At 40.9% G+C, this 23,083-nt stretch overlaps 1 long non-coding RNA gene across 1 annotated transcript; it reads right to left on the minus strand.

Annotated features, from left to right (window-relative positions):
- Positions 1–584: 584 nt before the first annotated feature.
- Positions 585–21,770, minus strand: LOC111096064. The gene is made up of 3 exons (XR_005360242.1): positions 21,683–21,770; positions 20,631–20,700; positions 585–1,605 (listed from the first exon to the last, which is right to left on the minus strand). It is a non-coding gene; the product is annotated as an uncharacterized LOC111096064 (long non-coding RNA).
- Positions 21,771–23,083: the final 1,313 nt, after the last annotated feature.

Consider the following 23,083-nt stretch of genomic DNA (forward strand, 5'->3'; position numbering starts at 1 on the left):
GGAAGAGTTTTCCATGCATCTTCTCACAAAACCCTCAGAGCAAATAGCATATAGGGCTTTCAGGACAAAGTGTCATTTATTTTTTTTTTTTAATTTTTATTTATTTATGATAGTCACACACAGAGAGAGAGAGGCAGAGACACAGGCAGAGAGAGAAGCAGGCTCCATGCACCGAGAGCCCGATGTGGGATTCAATCCCGGGTCTCCAGGATCGCGCCCTGGGCCAAAGGCAGGTGCTAAACCACGCCACCCAGGGATCCCGAAAGTGTCATTTCTTAAGGTACATACCTTAGTTACAAAATACTGCATTGCCAAAAAAAAAAAAAATGCTAACCATCATTTGAGCTTTCAGCAACTCAGAACTGATGAACTCAGATCATGATAACAAATATAATAGTTATGAAGAAATTTGAAATTTTGTGGGAATTATCAACATGTGAGACAGAGCCATGAAGTGAGCAAATGCGTTGGAAAAATGGCACCACCAGAAGCGATGTAAGTTTCTACAAACCTTCAATTAAAAAAAAAAAAAAACTACACACACACAATATCTGCAAAGCACAGTAAAATGAGGTATGCTTGTATTCGATAATCAGCTGAGAGATCACATTTTAGGCCATGCCTGAAGTTTAAATTTTAAGTAAACATCCAATGGACGGCAATTAAATGATTTTTTTCCCCCAGAGCAATGTGCTTTCAGTAGTAGCCTTCCATTAGTGTTGAATGGTGTGTAGCAAGACAAGAGTGGTGGAGTAACGTCAACAAGATGGGTATCATAGTGTCCAGATTGGTGACAGTGGGAGCTTGGACTAGAGGAGTAGCAATGAAGGTGGAATAGAGTAGATTTCTTCAAAGTGCATTTGGAACGAACAGATAAGAAATTAGCTGTGGAAGTTAAAGAAAAGGGATTGCAGTAATTCCTGGGAACTGTGATGAACAACTGAGTAAGCGGTGAGGGAATATCTTGGATGAAGACCATAGGAAAAAGGATAGAGAGTGTATGTAAAATATGATGTTGGACATACTAATTCTGAGACAACGATTTTACGTTCGTCTTCCTACTGGATATCCAAGTCTAGATTTCACGAAAGACCAGAGTCACCAGAGATACAGGATCTGGGGAAAATTCATGTTTAACAGAGAAGAACAAGCGTCTTGGTAGCTTGGTAGTCAGTGTCACTTGACCACTATTGCCCATGTGGGTAGAAGTCGGTGCATTGGGAGTCCTGAGTGCTTGGTAAATACTACATTACTTATGGATGAGAGAAATTTTTAGTGCAGAATGAGTCCTACAGTTTTCAGGGGACAGTAAGAACGATTAGATGGAATCTCATTAGTAGCCATGTATCTACCAACGTTTATATGCAGGCAAGAACCACAGCTCTCCCAGGTCTGGCTCAGGACTTGCGACATCATAGTTGCTCAGCGGATTTTCACGGAATCATCTACTTGAAGGCACAGCAATCGCAGAGAGTGAGTTTTGAACGACCAACTTTCTCTTTTCCTGGAGAATTTAGAACTGAAGCCTACTAAAGCCGATGTATGTATTTCTCCCTCTCCTTTTCCTTTCATGTCAAATGTTATGTGAAGTAACATAAACAGGGTCTGTAAAAGAAACAAATAAGATGAATATTGCTGGTTGCCACTATCACTAGAGCCCTTCTACTAGCCTGCTCAGCTAGGTCTCCTGAATGCGTCTAGGAAGAGAGGGACTGGCACTTGCCGTGTGTCTATCTTCAGAAACACACTTCTCAGGGTTGCCGCTGAGATTCTCCGGGGTGGGGGTGGGGGGTTCCAGTTTTCTCAACGCTACTAGTCTTTAGAAACCAAGGTTGAAGGTATTTTTCCCCCTTTAGAGTAGGTCGAGCAAAAGTCCACTTGCTGAGACTCAGAGAATACTCGGGAAATCTCTCGCTGTCATTCCAGTTCATGAGCTTGTTTTATGTATTTATAATCACAGTGCATCTTTGAACAAAGACAAACCTCTTCAAATTTAATTATCTACGCTATTCACCCACATGATGGAGCTGGGTTTTTGCTATTCCGAAATGTTTCTTTGGATCCTCAGAGAGGGTGTTTATTATAATAGAGCAAAGGACTCAGAAGGCACTTGCACTGATCCCTATTCACTCAGGTGCTCAGTAGAGGGGTTTACAATGCACACCGGCAGAAGTCTTCGAGTTCCTTAGGATCTAAATTTCCAGAGCTCCTAAGATGCTTCCCACCACCCACCCACCAGGCTAGCAATTATGTCTGTCTTTAACTAACCATGTGGAGGACACCGAAAAATGTCCAAAAGGACTTTACACATATTTTGAGGGAAACCCTGGAATAAGATTCCAGCAACCGACGAGATCACTTGAGAAATAAGGCACAACTTGGACATATGCATTCTGGAGTTTTATTTTTAAAGGCCCTTTTTGTTACATTATTCATTTATTTATTATTTGAAATATGTATTGCGCTCTTACTAAATGTAAGCCCTAAGCAAGGAGAATCTTGAGGACCCCAATATTCACTGCAGCTTCCTGGTTGCACACTTCTCACTCTGAATATAATAGAATGTGCTTACAAATACTTCCATTCCCTAAAAAGAAAACAGCAAGTCCTGTTTCTGTTATTATTAGCACGAGAGGCTTACATAAGGGATGCATTAAAAAAAAAAAAAAAGAATCACACCCAAATATGACAACTGACAGTCTGTGACAATCTAATTGCATTTCTGCTATACCAGGGAAGCTATTGGTTGTCACTAATAATGATACCATAAATTAACAATCAGCCTGAAAGAGACAGTTTTCAATGCAACCTCTTCATAATTTAAAGCAGGTCTTTGGTACTGACCACGTTGCCAGTAGGGCTAAGCATTCTGGGGGAGTGAGCGGCTCCCCTGCTCACCTCCCAGTCCAGGCCACGATCAACGGGGGGCTGCGAGGCAGCAATCCTCTGCAGAAGCACCGCCAGTGGGGGGTGTGGGTGGCGTTACCTCTGTTCTTTCTCTGTTGGTGATAGAGAACACCTGCGTCAGGGAGCCCAGACAGCACTAGAAAGGGAGCAGCTCAGGAAGGGCAGCGGTCACGAACACAGACTCTTGAAGTCATGTCAGTTTGTGTGTTTGTTTGTTTGTTTTTTATTATTTAAAAAAAAAAATTTTTTTTGAAGTCATGTCAGTTTGATTTCCATTGTTTACTTTCTGGAGCTCAACGGAGAAACCAGTAACCACGCGTGGTATTTAAACGTACATTGATTAAAATGAAATAGAACTTAAAAAGTGAATCCGGCAGTCATACTAGTCACATTTCAAGGGCTCCAATATGGATTATCATCACAGAAAGTTCCACTCATCGGTGCCATTGTGAGCAATCATTCTTCGCTCCCACTGCTGACACCCTAACTCAACGCATCTCCGCCCCCCGTCTGCTCTGGAGAAGCAGTCTCTCTTCTTCCTCCACTTTGCTCTCCCATAATTTCTTCTGCAGTCAGAAGTCACTGACGTCATTTTAAAGCTTAAGTCAGGCCATGCTAACCTCTTCCATAGTTTCTCTTTATATGGGAATAAAACCCAAGCTCATTACTGTGGCCTGCAGGAGTGTACAGGACGTGGCTTATATAGATCTTTCTTACCTTATGTCCTACCACTCCACATTGTACACCCCAGCCCTTACTTCCTCCAAGCCACAGTGGCTTCTTTTCAGTCTTTGGATGCTCCGACCTTTAATGGTTTTTAAATTTTTTTTTTTTTTTTACATTTTTATTTATTTGTGATAGTCACAGAGAGAGAGAGAGAGAGGCAGAGACACAGGCAGAGGGAGAAGCAGGCTCCATGCACCGGGAGCCCGACGTGGGATTCGATCCCGGGTCTCCAGGATCGCGCCCTGGGCCAAAGGCAGGCGCCAAACCGCTGCGCCATCCAGGGATCCCTCTTTAATGGTTTTTATCTAGAAATTCCCATCGTGAGAACTGCTCTTCCTCTTTATTATCATATGATTTACTTTTTCTGTTGATTTAATCTCAAATTAAGATTAATTTCCCCTAGAAGGCTTTTGATGGATACTTTCTTACGTTTTATTATTTTAATTTCTTTATATAGCCCTTACCCTACAGTTGATTTGAATATTTACATATTTTGTTTATTGCTTGTCTTTATCTACTATAATATCATCTCCATGAAATCAGTATTTTTGTATCTTTTGTTCTGTGCCGAACCCTGAGTGCCTAGCAAATTGGCTGGCATAGATGGAAGCTCAATAAATAATTTCAAATGGCAGCATTTTAAACAAAGAAAACCTGTTCTGAGCCACTGAAAATTTTAGATGCATTAGATTATTTAATTCTCAGTTTCCTTCTGAAGGATATAATAAGAATATCCTTGTTCTTCAGATGTGGAAAGTGCTTAGGTACTATTTAGCGCCCTTCACATGTTTAACAAATGGCAGTGTATAGCAATTTCTCTAGACTCCCCACCCCATGCAGATAGTGGATTGTGAAACACAAAATCTGGCAATTGCTAAGGAAGTGGAAACAGAGCGAACATTAGGTGTAATCTGGTTACTATCTCCTTAACATGAATTACCCACTCCTGGCTTTTGCCTCATCTGTATAATTCCTTTTTTTTTAATTAATTAATTTATTTATGATAGTCACACACACACAGAGAGAGAGAGAGAGGCAGAGACATAGGCAGAGGGAGAAGCAGGCTCCATGCACCGGGAGCCCGACGTGGGATTCGATCCCGGGTCTCCAGGATCGCGCCCTGGGCCAAAGGCAGGCGCCAAACTGCTGCGCCACCCAGGGATCCCTCATCTGTATAATTCCTAAATTATATCTACATAGTTCCTCCTGTCACATACCTGCCTAGGATGTGACCTAAGTCGAACAGTCCAACCCCAGCCCAGCTGATCACATTGCTCATTCTCAAGAGCAAGTCAAAGTTTGAGGTCTAAATCAGAATGATTAAGTAGACAACACTATAGGATAACAGCACTTGATGACAAATTGCACTAACTTCTCTAAAGGTTTCTCTCTTTATATAAACTTCTAATCTTATATGATTACTCATATAGACTCCAATCAGCAGAACAGTTATACGAGCTAATTACCACTGCAACTTTCATTTTTGTTAACTTTAAAAAAAATGATTTTATTTATTTATTTGAGATAGAGAGAAAGTGAGAGAAAGAGAGAGAGAGAGCACGCGAGCAAGTGCAAGAGCACAGAAGGGGGAGGGGCAGAAGGAAAGAGAGAAGCAGGCTCTCCACTGAGCAGGAAGCCCTACCGGGCTCAATCCCAGGATCCTGGGATCATGACTTGACCTGAAGGCAGACGCTTAACTGACTGAGCCACTCAGGCACCCCTTTGGTTAGCTTTCATACACAACTATGAGATGACCAAGCCCATTGGACACACCAGAAGACACATTTAAGTATTTTCAATATCAAAAGTACCTCCTACGTTTGACTATTTACACATATAACACACCAAGAGGACCCAAAATGTTTTCTAAGGTTAAAACAAAATATGTTGAGGATTTGAGTTATGGATTTAATTTCTGTGGGCATAATACCATGATCCACCCATTCAAGCTCCTGAAAGTTCACTATTCACTTTCTGCAGATTTTATGCATGGAGGGAATTAATTTTGACACCATTCACTTGACCTAGCAAACAAGTATCCTTCTTCAGGGAGTGTACTTTCAATGATAAATTCATTGGTCCATCCAGCCCTAACAAAAAAAAATAGGATGGAATTGACCATATTCATGAATCTAAGGATGGTCTGGCCTGCTAGTTAGAAACAGAAGTCAATTCTGTTACCTTTTCTCCTAAGGGAGCATTAGCTTTGTAAGATCACCAAGGCAATGCCACAAACTTTGTCAAGTATGTGAGGGCAAGAGGTGGACAGTCACAGGTGAGGAAAGACACACTGGAGAAGAAAGGGACGGATGCCTGGGGTTTTGTTCTTGATGTTCTTAGAGGACGTTATTTGTCACAAACTATCATCCCTAACCTGTCTCTATCATGATTCTATATTTGGCCTAAATCCATCTGATATTCCCCATATCCCTAATCCCACAATCTGTTCATCATTTCTCAGATGCATCATACATTTTTTTCACCTGTCTACTCTACCCAGGCAGAAGTTTCTGCTTGAATTTTTTTATTTCCACACTTATGGTTAAGGTGCAGCAGATTTCAATATTTAGAGACGTGGGAAAAATAAATAAATAAATAAATAAATAAATAAATAAATAAATAAATATAAATAAATAAATTAATTAATAATAAATAAAAAGAGAAGTGGAAGAAGAAGGGTGTTTTCTGTCCTACAACATGAAAATTAGTAGCCCTTCCTCTAGCTTTCTCAGTAGCATGATGACAATTCTGTTCTAGGACTTCCTTAATTTACCAATAGTTAGTGAATGACTACTGTGCTATTAGACCCTTATGGTTACTAGTGAAACAATCTGTTTTACATGTAGGAGTTTATAAGCTTCTTAAGGTCATGGAGCACATATAACTCCTTTTTTTTTTGTTTTGTTTTGTTTTGTTTTGTTTTGTTTTGTTTTAATTGCCCGGAGGTTCTAGAGCTATTCCGTAAACATATAGAAGGTCAATGTCTATTAAATAAACAAAAGCACGACCCTTCGGTTTCAAATTACATCTTAGCCAGAAGGAACCCAAGAAACTTCTTGACAGAAAACGAACAGCTCAAATTCACTGTGAACTGTGGCCAAAACGCATGCCTCGCTTTCAGAAATACTGAATCTGTGTCATGCATTTGGACAAATCTCAGGCATCAAGAAAGACTCACCATATGACTTTCCCCCTGGAGGTTCAGGCAAAGGAAAATTGAGTTGAATACCTGGCCAAATAGGGGCATTCCTGTGGGGTAGGAGGGGCTGAGGACTTTTGAGAAGATTTTGATCAGCATGAGATTCTCCTCAGGAAGGGAAACAGGGAGGAGACAGTATTTGTTAGGCAGCTTATGGATGGATGGCCAGCCAAATGGCTTGATGGGATAAGAAGGAAGAGTTCTAAAGCCGCTTCCCTTGTCCCTGTCAAAAAAATTTTCCCATCCATGTGACAGGACTGGGCTACTTTCCAGTACTTTAGTTTACCAGACTATATGTCTTTTTATTCCTCACTGGAAAAGATATAAATGCTAAGACTGGAATTACATTTATTATGTTGATGTAGCTCTGAATAGAGATGGAGACTGATATCTATTGATATAGACCAAGATATTATCTAAGTATCTGTAGACAAATGATCAGTATAGACTGGAGTGTATCAGAATCATTTGTGGAATTTTCAATATAGATATTAACAGATAACTGATATCTGAGGTCTATAAAATCAGCATTCTGAAGAAGCACCTCATATAACTACCATGTAAAATCTTGGAAGCCCTTGTAACCGTCCATTGAGATGACTGTGATTCTCTCTTCCCATTTCTATCCTAAAATGATGATTGCGACCAAGTAAGACCCCTAAGAAGAAACAATTACCTCATATTTTAGGTATATTATACCTTTTTAGAGCAAAAATAGTACACTGTAGAGTTTAATGTCACTATTTTGCATTGATAAAAGGGATTATGTGGGGAGGTAGGGATTTATTTGCAGATTAAAACAAGAAACACATGCCAAAATCATCATCGTTAGGATAATCCTCATTCTTGAGAATCTTAAACCTGCCCATTAGGATAACAATGATTTCTTTCTTATAATTATTTACAATAAAAATATATTTTTTTCTGAGATGCAGAGAGTGAGTTGGTTAGTTCACTTGTTACTGCAGATTTTACAGGATGTGACATAAAATACTCAAGATCTAGGAATATTGAGATTTAAAGGAGAGGAGATGGAAGAGAACTGATACTCATTAGTCACTACAAAACAATTTCACATAGAAAAACTTACATAAACTCAAAAACAACTACAAAAAATCATTATACCTAGTTTACATATTAAGACAAACCTGTAGAAAATAAACTTTCTGTGCCTTTAAGTATATTAAATAACAAAAATTCAACTGAATAAATTTGAAGACCTAATTGGCTTTTTTGACCCATTCACAAATCAGGTAACATCCGATGAAGGCAAATAAAGAGATGATCCACAGAGCTAAATAAACAACAAAACAAACAAAAAATTTAATTGCAGAGAGGGCTTAAACAAAATAATTAATTAACAAGGAGCACATTGTTTGGCAAGGTTGCTCCTCCTAAGGGGAGCAGAAAGATTCTATTGGTAAATCTCCTAGTACCGATCAGCACATCCCATCTTGACTGGTGAAAGGTTATGCTCCCAATGGGTTGAAACTGCAGTTGGATTAGGTCTTAAGTCTTGGTTTGCCAGACTTGGCCTAAGTGACACCATTTTGGGCCTATGGTTTTCTTTCTAACATATTTCAACTGACATTTATTATGTCTTTTATTTTTTTAAGACTATTTATTTATTTGAGATATATAGAGAGAGAGACCACAAGCCGGGGGTTGGGGGGCAGAGGGAGAGGGAGAAGCAGATTTCCACTGAGCAGGGAACCTGATGTGGGGCTCAATCCCAGGACCCCAGGGTCATAAACTGAGCCGAAGGCAGAGGCTCAACCACTGAGCCACCCAGGCACCCCTGCTGAGCATGTCTTATGTGGTGGGTGAGGTACATGATATGGTGGACAGTCTCTCAAATGGACCAATAACCCCCAGATCCAGGGAATTCATGTCCTTGCAAAGTGTCCTCCCTTTAAGTGGGACCTGGACTGAGCAACACTCACTTCTAATGAGCAGGACTAATCGTGGTCAGTCGGATGTTCATGCAACATCTGCTTCCTTCGTTTTACCTTCGACCATTTTCCCATTTTCCCATCAGTCTTGCACAGACAGCTCGGTTGGGACGAGGTGCTAACATGCTGTGCAGCTGCTTTAAGCGACCCGCTGCTTGGGCTGCAGCGGGGAGCACCTGACCTCCCCAGCCAGCTCTGATGGGCGTTTGGATCTTGACAAGCACTCCTCTCTCTGAATGCCAATGCGGGAGTGACTGTTATCACCACCACACTTTAGGTTTCCACCCTGCATTTGCCCTGCTTCTTGAAAACACCCGATCCGCCACAGACACACTCCAGGTTGAGCCATTTCCCCTGATTGCCAGGCAAGGGTGCCTTTGGAGGGGACATAATCCCAAACTCCTTGTGCTCACTATGGATTTGGAAAGTATCTGGGGTTGAACTGGCATCTTTGAGTCCCATTTTAAATGCTTAGTACTTATGCTAATCAGCCTCTTTAACACTACCCGACACAATCTGTGAGGATTAGTTCACTTCCTCATCCCTCAGTTTGTCATCTATGAAATGGAGAGAATAACTAGTCTGTGTGTATAGAATGCTGATCTAAGTTTATCTGACTCATTTCTAAGATGGGAAGAAATAATCTCACTGTTTTTTCCTCTGACCCTGAAATGTAGCAATGCATAGCCCTGGACCCACACGCGGTGAGCACGTACTGCGTACTGTCTTTCTTTTTTATAAAGGGAGGATAAGAAGGGGCCTACATGCTTGTCTCAGGAAGGCAAACATATTTTGTAATTTCCTTTCTTTCAAGGGTGAATGTGAATGTTACTGGCAAAGGGAGTGGAGGAAAATTAGTAGAAAGGCTGTGATCCCAAGGCTGCTCTTTAAAATAGACCTCTCCTCTCACTGAGTGGGATAATAGCCATTATTTATGGAGAACTCACCAAGCCTAGGATACTTAATCTCCAGTTCTCACATCCATTCTTGCAGATAACATAGTTTCTCAGTCTACAAAATGGAGATGAGGATTTAGATAAATGTCCCAAGGTCACAGAAGATCCGTAGTACTTAGGACATACAAGATAGTTTGTTTTTCTTTTCCTGATTCCCAAAACAGAACTCTGTTCGCTATCTATATCTGGCTATTATAACTAGTACTAATAGTAATAATCAGAAAGGATGAAGACGGAATGGAGAATAGAACAATAACAATAAAGAATGAAACCAAGAGTAAATTATTCCAAAAAAAAAAAAAAAGCAGAAAGATAATGTTATATTCAAGAGCAAATTTGACAGGGGAGTGCAGGAATAAATAAATAGATAGGAAAATAAATGAACCTTGCTCCACGAGGTGTAGATAGTAAGAATCATAATAGCTCAGGATGGAGCAGGTGCTTTTCCATTGGGAAAGTGGGTACTTGTCTATTCTTTTCTTTTCTTTTTTTTTTTTTTTTTTTTGGTACTTGTCTATTCTTGTTGCAAAGGTTGGAAGAGGCATCTGTACTGTTTTGTCTCTATGTCTATTTTATGTTGGAAGCATCTCAGGGTTAGAGAAGCCATGTAACTTGCCAAAGGCACACAGTGACAATCAAAGGGACACAGATTCGCCAAGTAGTCTGACTTCTAGGCCGTCATCTTAATCACTTGGCAAATACAGTTTCCTGTCAAATACTGATCTTTGTTATCCAAGGAATGTTTAAGGATATGTGGGACTTGATATTAAAGTATCAATTTCATTGGGACTTGATATTAAAGTAAATGACCCAGAAAAAGATGAGAAACTTTATCAAAGATGAAGAGGAAGCTTATTATATAATCCAATGGTGTGCTATGAACAGCACGTTGAGTATTTTACTGAAAACAAACTATATTATTTTTTTTTCACAAGGAAAACATGATAGTGGACTATGATTAGCATGCCAACACAAAAGAAGGCTTTAAACATAATTTTTATTCCAGGTGGAAACATGATGTACTAAAAAAAAATCAATAAATTATATCATAATTTATAAATACATTTAATAAATAATAATAATGATTAACACGAGATATAATGCATGTTCAAGGTAACTGTTTTTTTCCTAGATTTCAATACCTTTTAATCAAATTCTGTACTAATTTAATTAATTGTATTGGTTAATGGCGAAACAGTACACCTAACATACACTCAGGATGACAAGAGAAGAAAAAAATGTGTATGATCATGGCTTGGAAAGATCACAACAAAAGGACACCTGATCCAAATCTTTATGATCATCCTTTATTTGACACAGGTAGTATTGGTTAGATCACTGTATCAATGGTTTCTGCTTTGCTAGGTATCTAAAATATGGATATTGAGTTGCCATTACCCTGTGGCTGGAAATTTTGATGGCTTAAAGTCACCATTTTAAGCCAGTATGACATATTAGAAAGCATGATGGGTTTGAAATAAAAAAATATGTTTTCGAATCCTATAACTACTTCGACTATGTGTATGATTGTCAGATAAAATGCAGAATTGCAGTTATATTTAAACCTATTTAAATACTTAATTTGTTGTTTGTTTAAGCATAGGAATATTCCAAATATGGATATGGACATGCTTATATTAGAAATTAGTCATTATTTACCTGAAATTTAAGTTTAAATGGGCGTCCTCTGTTTTTATTTGCCAAATGTGAGCTTGAGAAAGCTCTTGCATTAAAATTCATCTATTGAATATTGCAGATTAAATAATATTTCTTTTTTTTTAATAATATTTCTTACCTACCTCACAGACTTGGCTGAGAGAATCAAGTAGTGGATCAACTTTCACCAGTCATGTCAGTGACTGTGTCAATAACTTCTGAACTCACTAAAATAAAACTAATATTGCATTACATTAAATAATGCATTAAACAATCCTTGGCCTTGAGTATGACATTCCTTGTCCCACTGATAGAACTTTCCATTTAATTTACATAAATGTTTCTATACTGTTCACTTGCATATTATTCTTAGATTCATGTAAGTGTATTAAAGGATATAAATTGGGGTGGGAGTGATACTCACGCTTTATGAATGGCAAATGCCAATGGATCTAAGGGGTGATGGTAGACTAAAGTATCTCTACCTTTGAACAAGTTTCCTTGCACAGAGGAAGTGCTTGGTAGGAATTTGTTTTGTGATGTACAATAAATAAATATATTTATAAATAAATATATCAATAAAAAATAAATGCGTCGACTAAGAGACACCTCAGGAGATGTCTGTCCAATGATGTGGATATTAGCTGTTACCTAGTTAATTCAAGCCTATACACAGAGTGAAAAATAGTGGTTCCCAAACCAGATACGCTGAATTAGCTTAGTATTTCTATTAAAATATGGGCAAAAAAAGAATAAGTTGGAAAAAAATCAGGCAGTCTGAGGTTCTGAGCCATCTAAACTCAGAAGTGTTAGCAAACTCTAGCATATTGCTTACACATTTAGATGAGAGGAAAGAGACAGATTCACTTCAACTTTGTGTTAGGGTCCAATTGGTCCATATTTATATAAATAGGACTTAGATTGTGCAGGTGTCAGCAAAATATTAAATGGTCGTGGACATGCATTTCCATCTCAGTTGTCATTGGAATCCTGGGTCTCTTTCCAGTTCCAATTTCTAGAGGTCGCAATTAAATCCTTTAAAATTCTATCAGCCTGAACTATTTTGCATGAACTTTAGATTTAATTTTAAAGATTTTTTTTTTTTTTGTGGAGAAATGCTGAAGTCAATAACATTTTGAATATTGTAGAGCAGCAAGAGCCAGATTGATAATAAGAGTTTAAGTCAGTTTTCCAGTGGACCTTGCAAAAATTTAAATAATTGAATTTTATTGTTCTTTTGATGAGTGGCTTCTATGTTTCAAACTTGCTTGTCAGCTGAAATTTATTTTCTGAGTGAGGCAAAAGACCAAAAAAGTGTTATTCATTGCTGTAACCATCTGAACATTTTTCAAGCATATTTGTAAAACTACAGAGCTAATTCAATAATTTATTGAAATTATCATAAAAGTTTAGCAAATCATGCATTGCATTCAGATCCTGATATATGCTAGATTTCCTGTTTTTACGAGTCAGCAGCTTTATAACTATAACCATTTGAATTTCAAATGACAAATTTATATCTACCACAGCCCCAGAATGCATAAAAAATGATAAGAGGGCACCCTTTAGAGAAATTTAAAAAGAATTGTGCATTTCATAATTTGATATATGTAACCTAATCCATCATACACCAGGGTTTACATCGTGCCAGCGAATGCAGACTCCTGTCTGTGGCCGGCACAAGGCTGCACGACAGACACACGCTTCCCTGGGTTATGAACCACTGGCCCCCTGGTGTGCAACGCTCGGCGCCTCTGTCGGAAGGGGTGCGTGTGTAACACAGAGAGCGGCTCTGTGGGCTTAATTACGACGTTAGACTTTGGCTGAATGAGAAAGAAGAGATGCCAAGCAAAGTGAGAAAAAGAGCCGTGTAGTCAGGGCCACAGAGCTAGAGGGTCCCTAGAAATTCGGTCCCCAGCCAGGCGTCTGCATGTGCTGCTCCCCGGACGCCTTCTCTCCGTGGGTCCCTCTTGCCAGGCTAAGGCCACCTTCTCATGTTTGTCTCATCCCAGGGTAATCACTATCTCATATGATTTCTCGTTGAACTTTCCCTGCCAAGGCCCCGTAGCAGAGCCACGTACACACAGACACTGTGAACACGGTGGGCTTTTCAGCTCTGCTAAATATGAAAATTCTCAAGGACGGGGATGAATTCTCATGGACACAGCAACCCGAGTAGTTTCCCAACGACTAGAATAATGGCAGGGGTCCACAATCACGGGGCAGCAGCTTGTGAGGCCACAGACTCGGGCCTGCAATCCCACGTGCCTACAGCTGGGTGTGTGGTCAAGTCCACTTACATTCCCCGAGTTCTACTGCGATCGTGTAAGACGGATGTGACATGGTGGACACTGCGAGGGTCAGACCAGAGTGATTCATCAAACGTTGGTGCTCACACAGTTTGCGCCGACTGTTTCCGTAGACTCGACCTCCAGGGCACAGTCACCCACGAGTTCGTGCCTGGACACGGCGGCCTTTTGGCCCAGGGTTGTGGCTCACAGAGGGATCTTGCATCAAGTGCTGTGCACCTACTCATTCCATTCATAGGCCGGCCGCCCGCCAGCCTAGGAGACTGTCCAGGCTCACAGTGAGCCGGGGCTCAGCGTGGGCCCCCACCTGGGATGGGGACGGCCTGCAGCTCCAGGGTGCCCCCCTACCTGGGATGCGGACTGGCCGTCCTACAGCTCCAGGGTGCCCCCAACTTGGGATGGGGACTGGCCAGCCCACAGCTCCAGGGTGCCCCCCAACTTGGGATGGGGACTGGCCAGCCCACAGCTCCAGGGTGCCCCCCCACCTGGGATGTGGGACTGGCCGGCCTGCAGCTCCAGGGTGCCCCCCCACCTGGGATGGGGACTGGCCGGCCCGCAGCTCCAGGGTGCCACCCTGTGTGGGGCGCCCTCTCTCTTTCCCTCACCCTGAAGTCCTGCCCTCACCACCCCCAAAGGACGCCTACTGGGCATGAGCACGGAAGGGACTGGTTCCATCCACTGAGGATGGGGTGGGGGGCCTGCACGTCGGGGCAGGGACCCGCTGGAGGGGGAGGGAGGGGACACCTGGGGCACAGAGCCGCTGGAGGGGGAGGGAGGGGACAGCTCTCTGATTATCAGAATTTAACCTTATGAACACTGACTTGCAAGGACCTGAAGTCTGGTGACAGATAATTGGTCAATTCCACATTGTGGGAGTGTTTTTGTTCATTGACCTAGAAGGGCACTGGAACGTTCTTGGCCGCAGTGCCTGTCTCCCACCTAACCGCCTATCCCATCTTCCTAAGCATCACAAGTAACCGCTGCTGTGATTATCCATGCTTCAGGGCTCACCTCCAACGCCAACCGGATTGGAAAGCTTTCGCCACCTGCCCCACAGCAAGTGAAGATCAATCAGCCCTATGTCAAGTCCGGAGGTTTCACCTTTCTGCGTCTCCTTTAGATAATCCTCCCAAATAAATACAGAGATCGGCTTACTTAGTCTGTATTTTAGGCATCTCATTAGGTACCGGAATATGGTGGTGAAAAACAGTCTGATTGAACTTAAAAGTTCATTGTGTGCAAGGGAGCACAGTTTGGACAGAAAAAATATAAAGGAAATAAAACATCTGTAAGGAGAGAAGTAGTAATTACTCCAGAGGGGATCAAGAAAAGCCACAGAGAACGAAGGCAGTGATAACAAGAACAACAAGACTTGAGTTTCAATCCTCATTCCAACTACTACTGGGCGCTCAGTCTTGAGCAAGGCATTCAATCATATTTGGCCCAACACGTACTCAAAATATTGACATTAGTAACTAACCATCAGCTGCATCCTGAGGACGGGGTGCCACAGCTAGATAAGGTCGTGCGTATCAAGCATTTAGTACCACTTAATAGTAGAGGCTTCAATAATATTGGGGAAAAGGGGCTGCGCCAAAGTACAAAATGACCCTATCAATGACTCTGGTGGAGCATGGTCAGCCCGTAAATACGGTGACTAAGTCAATGGCACTGTCATCAGCAGGTCCAGAATGGATGAAATTCTGGAACTTATGAAAACTGGTCTGAATAGGAGAACTTTTCCTGTCTGACTTCAGCATCTCCACTTCCGTTCATTACTCGGAATGGAAGACCTGAGCTCTGTACAAGGAATTCTCTCGTGTGTGTGTGTGTGTGTGTGTGTGTGTGTGTGATGGTGTGTGTGCGCGTGATGGTGTATGTGTAGGGGGGGTGGTTATCACGATAAAGACTGTGACCAAAATCCAAGGATGCTCCCTCTGGAAGTACGGGCTCTGTGGTGTGGCGGTGGTGGCGGTGGTGGCGGTGGAGGTGGTGGGATATGCCTTGGATGATGCTGTTCTGACATCTAATATGAGGTATTTTTCTCACATTTTATTAGAGCTCTTTCTTGAATTTTGGTATAATTTTCCTGCTAAAAAGCTATATTTTGCTCTAATTCTATCTTCAGATGAAAATGGAGCTAAAGAAATTATCATGCTGGTAAGAAAAATGCAGTGGTCCAGGCCAGCTGGATTCATAATTATGTGGTTGGAAGAAGTCAAAAGAATTTGACTTCGTTGTGAGCCAGGTTTTTGGCCAGATCATGGTAACCAAGGAAAGAAGAGTAAATATCTCATCTACCTTTTATTTTTTATTTATTTATTTTATTTTTTTAAATAATAAGTTTATTTTTTATTGGTGTTCAATTTACCAACATACAGAATAACACCCAGTGCTCATCCCGTCAAGTGCCCCCAGTGCCCGTCACCCAGTCACCCCCACCCCCCATCCTCCTCCCCTTCCACCACCCCTAGTTCATTTCCCAGAGTTAGGAGTCTTCATGTTCTGTCTCCCTTTCTGATATTTCCTTTTAAATTAATTCTGACACACAGAGTCTTTCCTTGTTACAAAATGATGATTAGGAGAGGAGGAAAAAAGGAATTCTTTTATTTTCTTTTAATTAATTAATATTAATTTTTGAATTCTATTTTTTTATTCCATTCTGTAAGGCAAAGGTCTAATCCTCTTTGTTTTCAGCCTAATATGTGTAGCAATACGCAACAGTAGAAGGGGAAAGAATATCCGAGAGCAGCACTTTATAAGTCCAAACATTAGGTAAATTTTCTTCGAAAGAAAGCCGTGGAGCCTTGGAACAAAGCTGTGGCATTGGACAAGTCTTCCTCTCCTGGATCTAAGCTGTCACTTTGGACAAACCATTTAAAACTCTTAGACGTTAGACTTTGGCAGAATGAGAAAGAAGAGATGCCAAACAAAGTAAGAAAAAGAGCTGTGTAGTCAGGGCCACAGACTCTTGGCATCGCATACGTTTACCTATGTAACACCTGTTTCATAGGGTTGGTCTGAGGGTTACAGTCAGGACTTGATACACTTTGGTATCTTAAATCTTTCCTCTTCTTGATCTCAAATCAGTGCCAAACACCTAGTCTACGGGCAGCCTGGGGCCCACTACTACATTATGACAGTAGGAAGAGTGACCAAGAATGTGGAGCAAGGAGCCCAAAGACCTAGGACGTCAGCCCGTATCTTATTTTGGGAGCCACACAAAGGGATTTTTTAAGCTGACGGTGAATGACATTCTGAGGCATAGCATTCTGGGAATGGTAAAGAGTTGACAAATCGGACTCAAATGAGAGCTTGCTAAAACGAAGACTAAGAAGGCCAATAATGTCAAAACTTGGACAGGTACAATGACACAGACTCCAACCAAGAAGCTACATTAAAAAAAAAAAAAAAAAAAAAACGAAAAAACAAAACAAAACAAAACAAAAAAACACAATTGGCCTAACTAACTGGTGACTCTTAGGATAACCCATTGATCCCTTCCCAGAGCAATCTGCCTTCTGCATTGGCCAGAATGATGTGGTGAATAGATGCGCTGGGAATCCCTGCCCCCGGACCCTTTGCGTTCTGTATTGTGGGTTTAATCTTTGCAGTTCCTCCAGAAATCCACAAATACTTTTGCCTTATCATCAAGATAGAAAAAGGCAGTACTCCAGGCTGTCGCTTGCCCCTTTCTAGACATCAGTGTGAAGATTTGGCCAGTTGCATTTCCATTGCATGTTTCAGAACTGGGAAAAGAGCCATCGCATGGGTTCTGGGATATACCCAAACTCACCATGGAGTGGAACAGATCCAACATTTTATTGACCACTGACCTCTCTCCTTGGGGTCTCCTGGCGAACCACACCGGCATCGTGTGTCTTTACGGCTGAGTGGCAGTTGGGATAGTGTCAGTAATCTTTGCAAAGACCGGTCATTCTCTCTTTCCCAGCGCACACTTACTTTTGGAACTGGTCACAGGACCCTCTGGCAAAAGCTAGGGGGGATATTTTCAGTATAAAATTCTGGTGGTAAGCTGATGCTGCCTCGTCCCTCCGCTCCGAGGTTCTGAGTCTGTGGACCAGTGAAAATCTTGAAACTCTTTGAGAAGCTGCAATTCTTTATTGTGACTATTCACTTAAGATTTTTGTTCACCAGATTTTCTGCCACTCGTCATGGTAAACGCAGCCACCTTATCTCTGGCAGGTAGGAGTCATGACTCGGCCCCTGCCATCTGGCTTCTCATCATCTTCACTGGATTCGGGAAGCAGTTAAGTGGCAGCATTATCTAGTGTTTTTCCTGGCCTGCGGAAAAGACCTATTGCAGAGTTTCTCAAGAATGTCATTGTTCCCCTTACTAATACATTTCTCAAAGTCTTAGTGCAGAGAATATTCTCTGGAATCTCTCAAGGGACATAGCTCAGAAGTGGCCAAGTAGGTGAGTTCTCACCAGAATTCTGATTTCCCTAAGCCTTTCAGTAATTTTCTATATCGAGAAAGGCTAAGAGTCTCAGCTGAATTCAATATAAGCCATCTCTGGAGCCAGCTTTCAGTCAATCAACCAAGCAAACTGTAAACCCAAAGATACCAATCAAAGTAATAAGAGATACAAACAAACAAATAAAAACACTTGCATTTGAAAAGAGCTTCTCACTTTTTTTCCCCTAATATATACTATCAGGTTCAAGTGGAAAAATAGAAATGGCACTGGCTCTAGAGTCAGGTGGATAGGAATTCCACACGGGCTTCAATATTTTTAGTTCTGTGCCTTAGACATGGGCTTCCTAAGGGTACAGTTATGTGGTAATCACCTCGAATTTTTTAAAGAAAACATATTTTTGAGACAATGAATATAAAAAACATATCAGACCGTACTCTAGGAGTATCCAAGAGCTAAATGATGGCTCATCAGATGCCACTCTATTCCCTAGAAGTGATCTTAGTGGTCACACATTGCAAATCCCTATTTTAACAAAAAAATACCCTGAGGTCTACTGTAAAAATATGGTGTAGATTCCCAGAGTAGAAAATTCAGCAGTATATAGAAAAATGATTTCATGATGCACAGAATTCCTTGTGAGATCATTTTACATGATATTTGAAGCAAATGGTTAAATTTGATCTCTCTTGAATTAGAGAAACTATATGATGGAAGTCTCAAAAAACCAGCAAGGTAATAGGTGTATAACTAATAATATTTTGGGCGAATGTAAAGTAAACTTGATCCAAAGATGATATATTTTATCCTGAATATGCATGAGGGGATATGTTAAAAATCCAAGAAAAATATTAAGCAAAAAGCAATACTCATTTTTAACCATATAAAATATTATAGTAATTAACCCGAGCTTTGAAAAGTATACAGATTGGGATTATTTTTAGCCAATTGGAACCTTTCAGTGTGGCATAGATGTTATTAACAGAGCATGTGTTTATTTGCTCATTGAATATTCAGTGAGCATTTGTCCTGTGCCAGGCACCCTCAGCCTGTGTGCGAGGCACGTAGTAATGAACAAATGGGAATCCTGGTCTCCTGGACTTTCTACTAGAGCCAGGGATGATCAATAGGTAACAAGTAAGTATGTAAAATTTGTCATAAGTCTTATGGCAGGAGAAAAACAAGCAAGTTAAGGTGATAGAGAGTGATGGGAAGGGGAGCCCTCGTTGTTAAGGCAACATGTGTGCAGAGATGTGAAGGAAGAAGAAGTGGCATAAAGCAGTATGTGCAAATGCCGTGATGTTGGAGCTTGGCTAGAATGGTCCAGAAGCAGCAAAAATATGGGAGGGTTGTAGAAGATGAAGTCAAATGTGTAATGGATGTGAGGTCAGGGGGAAGGTTAGCAGTGGCCACACCATGTGGCGCCATAATGATTGAAGCATATACTCTTCGTGGTATGAAAAGTCACTAGGGAGGGCTTTTGGTTTTGTTTTGCTTCTTTTTTAGATTTTATTTATTCATTTGAGAAAAAGAGAAAATGAGTGGGGGGAAGGGTAGAGGGAGAGGAAGAAGGAGAAGCAGACTCCCCACTGAGCCGGGAGCCTGACAGATGTGGGGGCAGGTGAGCTCAACCCCAGGACCTGGCGATCGTGACCCAAGCTGAGCTGAAGGCAGATGTTTAAGCCTCTGAGCCACCCAGGTGCTGCCATCTGGGAGTTTTGAGTGGAGGAGTAATATCTAATTTACACTGAGATCATCATGGTTGCTTTGTAGAAGACAGAGGCTATTTAGCAACATGCAATGATAGTGGGCACCTTGTCCTTTCTGCATGATGTTGGGCACAACATGGCCACATCGGCTCTACCTATAAAATGGGGATATTGACAGTCTGACAAACCTGACAGGGTTGTGGTGATTTCCTTGGATAATGCATACAGGTCCCCACTCCAAAGCCTAATTTTGGAGAAAGAGGGTGAGGGCAAAGTATAATTGACCTTAAAAAGACAATCATAGTATGGACAAAGCATGCAGATCCCACTGACGTCCTCTGTGTATTTTTAGTTCTTGGAATTAAAACAATTGTTAACGAGAGAGAGAGAGACAGAGAGAGAGACTCATGAGAATATAGATGTCTAGTTAGGGCCATATTTTCAGCCCAGTCTCAAGTGTTTATACATTTAATATTTATTTAACAGGCAATCTATAGCTAGTTAATTAGATAGCATGCTTAATATCTCATTTTCTTTAGTTGTATGGGTAAATGCTAATTAAATTCCTGAGCATTCCTCACAAGTGTAATGTAATAATAGGAACATCGTCACACACTTATTGGTTCTGCAGATTTGAATTAATTACATTGCAAGTAGATTTATCTTTCATATATTTATACCTCAATAGGTGCTCTTCCCCGACAATCATGGGGGATTTAATTTTCATACCACCACCTTATTAACTCTAAATTAAATATGTTTAGTAGGAGTTTAATACTTGCTGAAGCTCTAGTTAGCGATACTTCTTCCACACATCTGGATTTTGAAATTCATTTTGCCTGATGCTGCTAAAAAGGAATAGAGACAATTAATAAGGCAATGAGAGAGGATACGAAATGTAATTTGGAGACAAGCCAAGGAATCTGCTCCTCCACTGTGTTTCGTCAGCACCTTGGGGGACATCTCTTGGTTTGGTCCACCTCTTCTCTAGCCCTGGGCATGGGATGATCCCCTTATGAAAAACAAAATATATATTTGTATCTCCCACCCTCACATCGTCTCTCCATCCTCACTGATGCCACGGCCTTAATTCCAAGCTCCATCATCTCTCACGTGAACTGATTTAATAGCTTTTTCCTGATCCTCTATGTGTCAAGTCCAGCCTTCTTCCATCTACTCTGCCTTACACCTAACTACCGGAGAGGTCTTTCACCTTCAGAATGATGAGCCTGGGGCACCTGAGTGGCTCAGCGGTTGAGTATCTTCAGGGCATGACCCCGGGGTCCCGGGATCGAGTCCCGCATCGGGTTCCCTGCATGGAGTCTGCTTCTCCCTCTCCCTGTGTCTCTCATGAATGAATAAATAAAATCTTTTAAAAAATGATGAGCCTGCTCTTCCCCTTCTGGAATGCTTTACCTCCAGGATCTACTTCCGATTCTTTACCAATGTCACATAACATCTTCCTGCTTACCCCTGCAATCTAAACGCTTGCCTTTATTCTCCTCAGTCTCTCTAATTTCCAAAGCATGGATGCTTCCAAGTGACTGCTTGGATTGTCTCCCCGATTTCCTGGTTCACTCCTACCCCATCACTCAAAACTGAGATGTGTGCTGATTGAGTGAAGAATCAGATATTTGTGTTGACTTTGACGTATTTAATGCCAAATCTATTTTATTTTTCTGGGGTTGGGGACCCCAGGATATAGACTGTGAAAATATGAGAAGCTTGTCCTTCCTCTCATGACGAGTTTGCTCTTTAATGTGTTCCTGGAGTACTTCCCTCTTTAGTGCAAATGATGGCCCATTTCCTGTCCCCTAATCTGTCACTCACCTTGAACCCAGGGACTATCTTATAAGTATTCAATATATTTGTTCAAAGTTCATTTACTGTGACCTTACTGAGTACTAGAAACTGTGCTTGCAGAATGCTGGAGAAAAACACGCATCACAATACAGAAGAGAAGCAATGAACAGAATGACAGAAAAAGAATCCTGATGAGATTAACTCCATCCACACCATGAGGTAATGGTTAAGAGTCTTTTGCTGAGTACGTTCCTTGTTAACATTAAGTCTAAACTCTTCATCAAAAATGGAAATAGAGGAGAACTTAGTAATCTATGAGAAATAAATAAAATAATTCAGGTTAAGCACCTGGATGATTTACTCACCCAAGTTATCTGGAAAGGGTCTAACTCAGCCATCTGATGAGTTTGGTAACTATGATATTTTAATAAATGTGATTAAGCACACGTAGTAGGTACTCATAAATATTAGCTCTTATAATGATAAACAATTTTCTTATACTGTAAATGAGGAAACAAAGGTTTAGTGCCTTCTTCCAAGGAAAATGGTATATGACAAAGATAATAATGCCTGTCCTCTTATTTATCACTAAATAATAAATGCACAAAACATATAAGTAAACAAGAAAAAATAAATAATAGACAGCCTGCAGTTTCATCAATAAATTATACGTTTCTCCTGGGTTGGATAGAGAATTTACATTTTATTTGATGGTATCCATGATTGTGATAGTCTGAAAATTTCGAAGAAAATTACAGTTAGATATTTCAAAGAGAATAACTGCAAAAGAGTTGATAATAATTTATAAGTGTATATATGTATGTGGCTAAATTATGAATTTTTAGCAAAAGCTCAGAGGATCAGAGAGCTGAAGAGCCAGGAGGAAAAGAAGGGTAAGAGTGGTTTCAGACCAGTGTTCTCCATAAAACTGTACCTAGCCCTTTGCAGTCTTAAAATAACTTTCTCAAGGGTTATTGCGTTTAATGTTGAGACTTAGCGGAAAGGTAAAGGGCTGTATTATAATGAATAAGGAAACAAAAGCTTAAAGAGAGGGATAAACTCACCAAAAGTCACAGCAGAAGTGGGGCTGCAACTGTATTTCAGCAATACAGGACTCTTTCCACCCCCACTGCCGTGCCCTTCCTCCCCCTTCCCTCACGAGCTCTCGGGAAAGCATCCATTTCAGCCCTCCATTGACTTTGGGAGATTTTTGGTTTGTACAAATTTAAATAATTTAAATAGTAAGATGCTGTCAGCTTTTATTAAAGAAGTTATTCAGGATTTCACAACAAGAAGCCCCTGTGTATATTTAATAAGAAGATGTCCATGCTTTAGTGGCCACTAATACAGGATTCTTGGCCTTCTGTGCCCACACTTCTGTCTTCCAGAGACTTCCTGGCATTCGGGTGTGGAATCCAGGGCTCAGTG

The sequence above is a fragment of the Canis lupus genome, chromosome 5, assembly GCF_011100685.1.
Source record: "Canis lupus familiaris isolate Mischka breed German Shepherd chromosome 5, alternate assembly UU_Cfam_GSD_1.0, whole genome shotgun sequence".
NCBI lineage: Eukaryota > Metazoa > Chordata > Mammalia > Carnivora > Canidae > Canis > Canis lupus.